This window comes from Plecotus auritus (genome assembly GCF_963455305.1).
Source record: "Plecotus auritus genome assembly, chromosome: 1".
NCBI lineage: Eukaryota > Metazoa > Chordata > Mammalia > Chiroptera > Vespertilionidae > Plecotus > Plecotus auritus.
In genome coordinates, this window is record NC_137770.1 from 146,967,930 (window position 1) to 146,977,008 (window position 9,079).

A 9,079-nucleotide genomic window follows, 5' to 3' on the forward strand; every position below is an offset into this window, starting at 1 on the left:
AATTGTAAAATGAGTTTTTGAGAATTTTGGATTTGGGGAATCATATATCCCTATCACTTTCTTTCCATTCTTGGATTATTATTAAGAATAAATTCCATTCAGCAAATCTTCAGAAATGGTTACCAGTTTATATTGCCAATTATTAACCACTAAGTGTTCCTATATACTTAATAGCACAGGAAGCACTAATGTCTTCAGTGGACATAACTCATAATTTTGCCAAATAAATGCATTGTTCACCAGTAATTTAATCCTCCACTGTAAATCAGTGTGCCAACCCACTGGCCTCACACCCATTAAAACGACTTTGTTTAGGTGATACAGAGTTTCAGCTAACCCCTGGAGGTAAGTTATATAAAAGCAGTATTTTAAAACAATTACAGAAATGGAGTCCTAAGTTAAATGACACTTAAGTCATTGTGTTCCATTAAGTTATTTACAGAAGCCTGAGCATAACTATGACCATAAGTATACTCTGTTGAATGATTTAAGTAAAATAGAAAGCACATTTCCTGGCCTCAAGCAGTATATAATTTAATAGTAAAAAGTGAACAAAAAACCCTAATCAGCCTGGCCAGTTTGACTCAGTGGATAGAGCGTCGGCCCACAGACTGAAGGTCCCCAGGTTCGATTCCAGTCAAAGACACGTACCTTGGTTGCAGGTTTCCCAACCCTGGTCTGGGTGCATGCAGGAGGCAACCAATCGATGTGTCTTTCACAAAGATGTTTTTCTCTGCCTTTCCCTCTCCCTTCCACTCTCTCTAAAAATCAATGGAAAAATATCCTTAGGTGAAGATTAACAAAACAAAACAAACACACACACACACACACACACACACACACACACACACACACAAAACAACTAAATAAAGTGGGAAAAGAAAACCAAAATATATCTAAACACATTTCCTATCCTTCAGTTCTCAATTCAAATGCCAGTTCTTCAAATTTTCCTAGCCACTATCAATTTGGTTTTGCTCTTAGAACCTGTGAAAATTCCCTTTATTTGATGAACTCCATTGTTAAGCATTAGTATGTGTGTGACTATTTGGTGAATGTCTCTCTCCTGTGCTGGCCTGTAATTGCCATGGAGATGGAGTCCATGTCTGTTTTTTGCTCATCATTGAACCCTCAAAACCTCATCTATGGCTACAACTAGTGGTACTATTCAATAAATATTTCTGAATGAGTGATTGAGTGTAAAATGTCTCCATTATATTTATAGCATTAGTTATATCTTTGAAAGAATGCCCAATGGTGAAAGAAGTCTACTATTTGACTTATTATAAAACCCTGAAAATGTCCCTTCCTTCTCTTTCTCTCTTTACCTGAATTTCCTTAGGACTAAAATGGGGATTAAAAACATCTGAGTAACCTACCATTCCTTATATGGTTGTTTTTCCACTTACTATTACTACATAACAAACCACCCATAAAACAATGTTTTTAGGATGCTCAGACTCTGTAGGTCAAGAATTCAACCAGGGCAGAGTAGACTTTGTCATTTCAGCTCTAAAATGTTTGCAGACCTAATTGGGAAGACTCAAAGACTGGAGGTGACCCAATGGCTGGGAACTGGAATATCTGGAGACATCTCCACCCACATATTTGGCAATTAATGCTGGTTGTTGACAAGGAGCTCAGCTGAGCTGTTCGCTAGAAAGCCTGTGAGGGGCCTCTCCAACTGTCTTCTCCAAGTGGGTTAGTTGGACTTGTTAAATAAAACAAAATAATTTTTAACTGCCAAATTAGCTTAAAAATTATAATGCCAGCAAGGACTCTACCCCAGCTGCTAGTAGGAGTGCGTATTATTTAACTCTGATGTGTAACAAATTTTCCTTAAAAGGTAACAAATAAAACAACAAAAAAATTATTATCTTACACAGTTTCTGAAGGTCAAGAATCCAGTAGTGACTTAGCTGGGTGGTTCTGGCTCAGGAGTTCTCATGAGGTGGCATCAAGGTGTTGGCCGGGGCTGAAGTCCTCTGAAGGCTGGACTGCAGCTGGAGGACACTTGCATGATGTCTCACTCAGGGTTGTTGACTGGAGGACTTGGGTCCTTGATGGCTCTTGGCATGAGGCCTCACTCAGTTCCTGGCCACATGGACCACTCCTTGGAGCTACTTAAATGTTCTCATAATATGGTACCTGGCTTTTCCCAAGTCATGGGATCCAAGAGAAGGCAAGGCAGATGATACCACAATGTTCTTTGACTAGCCTTCATTTTCATATATTATATTGGTTTACAAAGGTTGACCCTATTCATATGGAAGAGATTACACAAGTGCATAAATACTAGGAGGTAGATACTGACATCATTATCAATAAATTGGTATAGCCACTCTGGATAGCAATATCACAGTATGTATCAAAAGCATTAAAATGTTTTCTATAACACTGCTGGCTTTGCCTTCCTCTGAGTGTTCCTGGAAATGGCAAGCTCAAGTTCTGATAGCAGTGAAAAGGGTTTCTTTGAGGATGAATTCAATGAAGAAAGGGTGATTGGTTCCCTTTGATGAGGAATGTAATGAAGAACATCAAATGAAACCTCAGAAGTCAAATTGAAGATGCCTAGGACAAACGATAAAGTTTATCTTCCTCAAACAAATGAACAATTCAAAGCTTGCCCAAAACCAGTCCTTCCCTTGCTTTCCATTTTGCCTTCAATTAATAAAGAATGTTTCGACACTTTGCAGAATTGGCAGGAACTATTGAATTTGAGTACCGATGGCAAGAAAATAGAGGTTTATCTGAGGTGCAGGGAACATGCTTGCTCTGAAGAAAAACAAATGAGTGGGGAGCATGGAGCCAGTGTAAAGAGTGTTGCTGAGACACCACAGGAGGCCACATCACAGTCATGTTTGAGGAAATGCAAGATGGTGATCAAGAGAGCAAGGAGTGAGACAAGCTGTCTGATGTGTGAGAGAGGAAGGGACCAATACTGTTGTTGAAGTGATAGCTTCAGCCCAGGAGGCCATGTGGGCAGCATGGTCAAGAATTGCTGCAAGAGCCATGCAATCTGAGGCTGTGAATTCATGTTTCATTCTGATTCCTGCTGGGAACTTCCTGCTGCAAACACCTGGCGTCAGGTGGTGTGTGGTCCATGGCAGACCTCTCTTGGCAGACAAAAAGGGTTGGCTTTGCCTGAAGTTCCATGCAGGTCAGGCCTAGATGCCTGACACTTCCACAAAAATGATCTCTCTCTTACTGACTGGCCTATGCTTTCCCATCCTTAGACCTGGAAGATAATATATTATGCCCTGGATGTGTTAGGAGGAATAAAAGGATGATGGAAAGATTAGTTAAAATGAGGAAGAAAAAGCAACCTGGTTTGAACACTCTCAATAAAGAATAAAAGGTGGAGAACTCACAGCTAAATTAACTTGTATCCCAATGATTCCTGTGCTCTGTCCTGGACATCCTCATTGTTATCTGATACCTTGAGTATAGACATGAATGTCTGGATTCTGTACTTGAGGTTTGCCAAAATGTGACTGCCACTGCTGCTTCAAATGTTCAAATATGTAGAATATAATTTGGTTTTGTTTTAATTAACAGATTTTTTAGCAGCAATTTTAGGCTTTCAGAAAAATTGAACAGAATGTAAGAGTTCCCAAATTCTGCTGCCCGCTATTTCCCCTCCTACCAACACCCTGCACCAAAATGGTGTTGTTGAATTTACATTGACCCATCATTATCACTGAAAGCCCATGGTTGACATTAGGGTTCACTCTTTGTGTTTTACATTCTATGGATTTGTTTTATTGATTTCAGAGAGGAAGAGAGAGGGAGAGAGAGAATCATCAATCAGCTGTCTCCTGCACACCCCCACATTGAGGATCAAGCCTGCAACCCAGGCATGTGCCCTGACTGGGAATCAAACCGTGACCTCCTAAATTCATAGGTCAAGGCTCAACTACTGAGCCACACTGGTGGGCCATTCTATGGATTTTGACAAATCTATAATGACCATTATAGAGTCATAAAAAATATTTTCACTGTCCTAAAAATCCTGTATTCCTATTCAACACTCCCTGCTCCCAATCTCTGACCCACTGATATTTTTACTATATCCATAGCTCTGCCATTTCCAAAACGTCATATAGTTGGAATCATACAGTAGCCTTTTCAAAATCACTTCTGTCGCAGCAATATGCATTTAAGGTTCCTCCAGGTCTTTTCATGGCTTGATAACCCACTTCTTTTTGGCACTAAATATTCCCATTGTCTGGATGAACCATAATTTGTTTATCCTTTCATATATTGAAGGCCATCTTGATTGCATCCAAATTTTAATAATTATGAATAAAACTGCTATAAACAACAAAAACAAGTTTTATAGGACAAAGTTGGCCTTCAAAGGATGTTGTTTGCAGGAATGATTAAATTAATAAATAACCTGTTAGTTCCACTACTAGAAACCAACTCTAAATAAATAAGATGGAGACAACAAAGATTTATATAGCAAGACTAGGGGCCCAGTGCACAAATTTGTGCACCTTGAAAGGAACTGTGGGCCATGAGGCTGCAGTGGGCACAGGGCCGGGTCTCAGCCCATCCTCCGCTCCCCGGCCCAGCCCCTCTCGCTGTACCCCTCCAACCCCCATCCCCTGTCTGCTGGCAGCCCCCTTCTTGCCATCGCCGTTCCCACACGCTGATGGCACTGGCCCCGCTCACACCCACTGATGGCACAGAGCGATTGGGGCTGTCACCAGCAGCAGTTGCGAGCAGCAGATCCAGCGCCGTCAGTGGGTGTGAGAGGCAGCTGCTGCCCCGATCATCCCTCAAGAGCAGGGGGAGGTGGAGAATCCTTGAGGGGTGATTTGGGCCGCAGCTACTGCCTGCACCCACTGACAGTGCCAAGCAATCGGGCTGGTGCCGGGTGCTGGCAGCAGGTACAAGTAGTGGCTTCAGCGCTGGCAGCAGGTGCGAGTGAGGCTGGTGCCTGCAGCAGGTATGAGCACCGGGTAGGATCAGAGTGCATGGGAACAAAGAATTTTCAGTAACCACAAGAGGCTCTCCCCAATGACAGCAACCGGAGCCCCACCTTGGTCTGGTGCCCCCACTCACCTGCTCCACCAACCTGCCATGGCTGACGCCTGCTATGTTCTGCGTTCTGCTGCCTGCTGCCAATGCCCACTATGTTATACACATGCCCTCTGGTGGTCAGCACACTTCACAGCAACCGGTTGTTCGGTTGTTTGATTGTTCTGCTATTCAGTCTATTTGCATATTAGCCTTTTATAATATAGGATGTTCATTATGCATTATTTGTAATAGGGATGAAGTAGAAATAAATTAAATGTTCAAATAACTGAAACATTAAATTCTATTATATCATGATTGTTTTCAAAGAATTTTAATGAGATGTTTCTGATATAATGTTAAATAAAAAATGAATGCAAGATAAAAACAATAATTAAATATGATCCCAATTAATTGCACTCATATATGAAAGTAAAGAATACTGTCGGGGGAAGGTCAATGAGGGAAAAAAAGGAGACATTACTATTTGTAATACTTTAAACAATAAAAAAAAATTTTTTTTAAAGAATATTGTAAAAAAATACAACAGTTAACAATAGTTTCAGGTTGTGAGTATTAGTTTTTCTTTCTTCTACTTCAATGTACTTTCATATTATCGATATTGCAAATTATCAATATTGCAAATTATCGATATTGCAAAGATGCAAACACTTTTCTTTATAGAAAACAAAATGCAAAAACTGAACTTCAGGGGCTAGTTCTGTGCCTTCATACATTCATTATGGAATCTTTAATATTTTATCTCCCCCATTAAGCTGGAAACAACTAATCCACTCAAATATGACATTAATTAAAATGCTCTACACTTCTATCAGAGTCTATTAGTTATAATCATAAATATTATTGATTTAAATGTTGATTTATTGCTTTTCTTCTCATGTATGTTCTTCTCAACAGTTCATGCTGCCCTACATAATCTTCTCAATAAGGTCATAGCTAAATTTTTACACTTTACTATTAAAATGTAAATGTGGTGTACATAGAAAAACTATATTCCTTATCTCAAGATCTATAATCACTAGAAAGTCAGCAATATACATAGCTACTTATGAGACTATATTTTTGCTATTATAAATCTGGGTTGAATTTCACTTGCATGTTACAAAACTATTCTAAAAAATATTGCTATTCAAATCATAGAAATCACTGTTTGAGTGAATTTTGGAGACCATCACTTTTTGTCTTGTTTTTTCTGTCTTTTCTTTCTATAGATAATTCTAATATAATTCTAGTGACTTTAGACTATACACATAATTAGTCTGGAATGCAATTCTAAGTTTTACCTTCCAGCAATTCTGAAGTTAACTTTGCCTGTTCTGCTACATTATAGTGACACTGTCTTTCATCCAGAAACTCCAAATTTTTTTAATATATTTTATTGATTTTTTACAGAGAGGAAGGGAGAGGGATAGAGAGTTAGAAACATCGATGAGAGAGAAACATCAATCATTTGCCTCCTGCACACCCCCTACTGGGGATGTCCCCGCAACAAGGTACATGCCCTTGACCGGAACGAACCTGGGACCCTTCAGTCCGCAGGCCCACGCTCTATGCCCTGAGCCAAATCAGCTAGGGCCAAATTTTTTTTTTTTTTTTTTACAAATGGCTCATTAAGACACATGCTCCTGCAATGGCTAGTGTAGCTCAGAGCTTAGAGAACTGTCCCATGCACCAAAGGGTCCTGGGTTCGATTCCCAGTCAGGGCACATACCCAGGTTGCAGGTTGCAGGTTTGATCTCAGCATGTATGAGGCAACTGATCAATGTGTCCCTCTCTCCTTCTCCCTTCTCTTCTCTCTAGAATCAATGAAAAACATATCCTTGGGTGAAGATTTAAAAAAAGAGAGAGAAAGATACCTATTCCTGAAGGTAAATGAAATAATTTAATTGTATAAGGTAGCACAAGCAGAAATTAAATGACCAATAGGACTTCCAAAGAAAATATTTAAAAGCCCTGGAAAGAGGAAGCTTTTTTCTGAAAGACTGGCCTCTTTCACCAGAGTCTTTAATATTCTTATCTTTCTTTGCAAATAACCACTAATATAAAAAAGAACTTGAACCTTAACACCAGAATATCCAGCTTTTCCAAAACATCTCTATACAACAGGTAAAAATGTCAACTTTCTTAAAAAGAAGAGCTACACATTAATAAGACTATTTTCTGTTCTTTAAAAATTAAAGTCAACCCATCCTTGTTGAAATAAATACCTGTTTGCTGTATCCTCCTTCTTTAAAATGAAGTATGCTTCAAACTAAGAACCAAGTTAAAAGAAATAATAATTAGGACAAGACCAACAAAAATGTTTTCATACATTCATTATGGAACCTTTAATATTTTATCTCCCCCATTAAGCTGGAAACAATGAATCCACTCAAATATGACATTAATTAAAATGCTCTACACTTCTATCAGAGTCTATTAGTTATTAGCATAAAGCTGTTAGCATTTTTATAAAGCAACTTACAAAGTTACTCTAAAGAAGATGGTAACCACATCTATCTCAATATATAAAAGCCTAATATGCAAATAGACCAAACGGCAGAACAACCGAACAACCGAACAACCAGTCGCTATGACGTGCACTGACCACCAGGGGACACGTGTGAAACATGGCAGGCATCGGCAGCAGGCGGTAGAGCGCGGAACATGATGGGTGTTGGCCGTGGCAGGATGGTGGAGCAGGTGAGCGGGGGCACCAAATCAAGGCGGGACACTGGTCGCTGTCATCAAAGCGAGCCTCTGGTAGTTACTGAAAATTCTTTGCTTTCACACGCTGCGATCCACCCGGTGCTCACACCTGCTGCCAGCACTGGCCCCGCTCACACCCACTGCCAGGACCATAGCTGCCACTCGCACCCACTGCTGACACCCAGCACCAGCCCCGATCGCTCGGTACTGTCAGCAGATGCCAACGGTGGCTGCCGGCCCTGATCACCCCTGAGGGCTTTTCCACCTACCCCTGTTCCTGAGGGGCGATCGGGCCAGCAGCAACCACTCACACCTGCTGATGGTGCTGGCCCCACTCACACCCGCTGCTTGCACCGGCCCCAATAGTTCTGCGCCAGCCCCAATAGCTCCATGTTATCAGCACATGGGAGCTGCAGCAGCGGGAGCAGAGCTGCCAGCAGACAGGGGACCAAGGGCTGTGGTGGGAGGGCTCAGGCGGGGGCACAGAGGATGGGCCAAGACCCGACCCTGTGCCCACCACAGCCTCGTGGCCCACAGTTCCTTTCAAGGTGCACGAATTTTTGTACTGGGCCCCTAGTATTTAATAATGTGTGATACTATGCCAACTGTGAGACTTGTCCTTTCGTTGGAAGTAATAGTATAATTCACAATTTAAAGAGTAAGAACTGGAGAAAAGATACAAACACTTTTCTTTATAGGCCTTTTTCTGTCTTCAAATATAAGTACTGAGTACTCTTATTACAATGAAGCTGAAAGCAGGCTATTTGTTGGCACATTACTAAGTCACCCAAAAGCTTTTTGGCAAATTGCCAAACTTACAAAAGAAAATGTTTGGATTTTACTATGAAACCTACAATTAACTAGTCTAATATGTACAAAAGGCCTCAATTTGCTTTTGCATATAGTATAAATCAATCAATTATATATGCAAATTACACCTCTGATATGGCATATACAAAATTTGTATCTGAAAATATAAATGCCCATCATTTTAAAGGCATTTGAATAGATTTATGTTATCTCTACTCTTTTTTAAAAAATTCAAAGAAAGACATTTAAAAATGTATCTCCCATCATTCCATTTTTATAGTGTACTAGAGGCCCGGTGCATGAAATTCGTGCACAGTGGGGGGTGTCCCTCAGCCCAGCCTGCACGCTCTCCAATCTGGGATCCCTCGAGGGATGTCCGACTGCCCATTTAGGATCAGGCCTAAACAGGCAGTCGGACATCCCTCTCACAATCCAGGACTGCTGGCTCCCAACTGCTCACCTGCCTGCCTTCCTGATTGCCCCTAACCACTTCTGCCTGCCAGTCTGATCACCCCCTAACCACTCCCCTGCCAGC

The 9,079-nt window shown here is 40.9% G+C and overlaps 1 pseudogene across 1 annotated transcript; it reads left to right on the forward strand.

Annotated features, from left to right (window-relative positions):
* Positions 1-2,567: 2,567 nt before the first annotated feature.
* LOC308241337 (developmental pluripotency-associated protein 2-like) lies at positions 2,568-3,171 on the forward strand (annotated as a pseudogene). The gene has a single exon. The product of its transcript is annotated as a developmental pluripotency-associated protein 2-like (transcript).
* The last annotated feature ends 5,908 nt before the right edge of the window (positions 3,172-9,079 follow it).